At 40.2% G+C, this 2639-nt stretch overlaps 2 non-coding genes and 2 pseudogenes across 2 annotated transcripts; 2 read left to right on the top strand and 2 right to left on the bottom strand.

Annotated features, from left to right (window-relative positions):
- The first annotated feature begins 31 nt into the window (after nt 1-31).
- LOC128247978 (5S ribosomal RNA) lies at nt 32-150 on the top strand. The gene has a single exon (XR_008264297.1). It is a non-coding gene; the product is annotated as a 5S ribosomal RNA (ribosomal RNA).
- A 548-nt stretch (nt 151-698) lies between these two features.
- On the bottom strand, nt 699-816 carry LOC128247971 (5S ribosomal RNA; annotated as a pseudogene).
- An 845-nt stretch (nt 817-1661) lies between these two features.
- Nucleotides 1662-1780, top strand: LOC128247958 (5S ribosomal RNA). The gene has a single exon (XR_008264294.1). It is a non-coding gene; the product is annotated as a 5S ribosomal RNA (ribosomal RNA).
- A 530-nt stretch (nt 1781-2310) lies between these two features.
- Nucleotides 2311-2429, bottom strand: LOC128247969 (5S ribosomal RNA; annotated as a pseudogene).
- Between the last annotated feature and the right edge of the window lie 210 nt (nt 2430-2639).

Genomic DNA, 2639 nt, shown 5'->3' with positions numbered 1-2639 from the left:
CAGAAAACGGTTCGAATGACACCTCTCTATCGTTCACGGTCATATCACTTTGAAAACACCGGTTCTCGTCCGATCGCCGAAGTTAAGCAAAGTCAAGCCTAGTTAGTACTTAGATGGGTGACCGCTTGTGAAGACTAGGTGCTGTAAACACTTTTCTCTTCTTTTATTTCAGAAGTATTCTCTACTTCAAGTCTGTCTCTTCCTTCGCTTTTGCATCGCACACAGATATACATATTTACAGGCACCAATTTCCATGCTTTTCTCTCACTGCACTTTCACAGCTTTATTCTGCAAAGTGAAATAACTGTTGCCAATGTTTGCTTAGTCATATAGTCCAGGCCACCACCCGCTTCTAGTTTCATGCGGCTTTCGCTAATTCTTACTTAAGTATATTGGCTCCCTGGTGAATCGAGCTCCACGATTAAACTTCATTTTACTCATACTTATGGGCAGAGTCAATTTGATCGGCTCTCCTATATGTGCAAATGTTGAAAGTAGCATAGAGCAGACAACTGCAGCAGTGAACGGTTGAACTCCTCTTGCAATAGAAGCGAGTGAAATGAAAAAAAGAGAGAGAAGAAGGAAAAGAAAATATAAAATCTACTCTAAAGATTCTTTGAAATTTCAGCTGCCAGAGGCATAGGTGAAAACTTATAAAACTTTTTTTTAAGTAATAACATTAAACAAAAATTGTGCGATGCTTACAGAACCTAGGTTTCCCAAGCGGTCACCCATCTAAGTACTCACTAGGCTCGACGTTCCTTAACTTCGGTGATCGGACGAGACCGGTGCTCTCAGCGTGATATGGCGGTAAGCGATTACCAACCTGCCTTTTAGTACCTTTATTCTAATAAACGACTAAATGCAAGCACCTTATAACGTTTTAGAATTTATACTCACTTTTGTCACTATTTTCAAATCTTTACTCTACTTTTCTTCTACCAGTTCTCTCTTTTTTTCGTTTCACTCGCTTCTATTGCAAGAGGCGTTCAACCGTTCACTGCCGGCCACTTGCAATTAGCATACTTTCGATGAAGATTGTTGTCATAAGCAGCATTGCTTGTTTACCTCCGACAACATCGCTCGCTGTAAAGTGTCCCATCATGCACCAATCCCTAGACTTGATGCCGCCTTTAGTAATATGCACGTAGAGAGTCATTTCCATTAGCATAAAGTCCACGGAAGTGAAATGAAAGTTGGGCGAGTCACAAGCGGGAAAATCTTACTAAATACTGGACGTTGATGTGGCGAGCGTCGAAACAGGAAGATCCATAGCTATTTGCTATTGGTGCGGATAGCCAGAGCATAAGTTTGTGATGACGTGTGGTGATGTGTTGAGGATCATTTGTGGGTAAGATTGGGACACAAGTAGTAGTAGTAAGGGCAGTGTGGCATGACAGTGAAGGATTATTGACTAATTGGCAGCGGCAAAGTGAAATCTGAAAGCGAGTGAGCGTGAAGCTAGTTGCTAGTGGCGTATTTGTGAGTTAGAATAAAAGAAAGAAAATTTGATCAGCCGATGCAATAGTGAACTGGTAGAAGAAAAGTAGAGTAAAGATTTGAAAATTGTGACAAAAGTAAGTATACATTGTAAAATGTTAAAAGGTGCATGCATTTAGTCGTTTATTAGAATAAACATACTAAAAGGCAAGTCGATAATCGCTTACGGCCACATCACGCTGAGAGCACCGGTTCTCGTCCGGTCACCGAAGTTAAGCAATGTCGAGCCTAGTGAGTACTTAGATGGGTGGCCGCTTGGGAAACCTAGGTGCTGTAAGCATCGCACAATTTTTGTTTAATGTTATTACTTAAAAAAAATTTTATAAGTTTTCACCTATGCCTCTGGCAGCTGAAATTTCAAAGAAACTTTAGAGTAGATTTTATATTTTCTTTTCCTTCTTCTCTCACTCTTTTTCATTTCACTCGCTACTATTGCAAGAGGCGTTCAACCGTTCACTGCTGCAGTTGTCTGCTCTATGCTACTTTCAACATTTGCACATGTAGGAGAGCCGATCAAATTGACTCTGCCCATAAAGAATGAGTAAAATGAAGTTTAATCGTCGAGTACGATTCACCAGGGAGACAATATACTGAAGTAAGAAATAGAGAAAGCCGCATGCGGGTGGTGGCTTGGACTATATGACTAAGCAAACATTGGCAACAGTTATTTCACTTTGCAGAATAAAGCTGTGAAAGTGCAGTGAGAGAAAAGCATGGAAATTGGTGCCTGTAAATTTGTATGCGAGGCAAAAGCGAAAGAAGAGACAGACTTGAAGTAGAGAATACTTCTGAAATAAAAGAATAGAGACATCTTTACAGCACCTATTTTTCCCAAGCGGTCACCCATCTGAGTACTAACTAGGCTCGACATTTCTTAAATTCGGTGATCGGACGAGAACCGGTGCTCTCAGCGTGAAATGGCCATAATCGATTACCAAACTGCCTTTTAGTACCTTTATTCTAATAAACGACTAAATGCATGCACCTTTTAACATTTTACAATTTATACTCACTTTTGTCACAATTTTCAAATCTTTACTCTACTTTTCTTCTACCAGTTCACTATTGCATCGGCTGATCGAACTTTCTTTCTTTTATTCTAACTCCCAAATACACCACTAGCAACTAGCTTCACGCTC

The sequence above is a fragment of the Octopus bimaculoides genome, chromosome 5 (assembly GCF_001194135.2).
Source record: "Octopus bimaculoides isolate UCB-OBI-ISO-001 chromosome 5, ASM119413v2, whole genome shotgun sequence".
In the NCBI taxonomy this organism is placed as follows: domain Eukaryota; kingdom Metazoa; phylum Mollusca; class Cephalopoda; order Octopoda; family Octopodidae; genus Octopus; species Octopus bimaculoides.
This window is presented reverse-complemented; position numbering and strand designations above follow the sequence as displayed.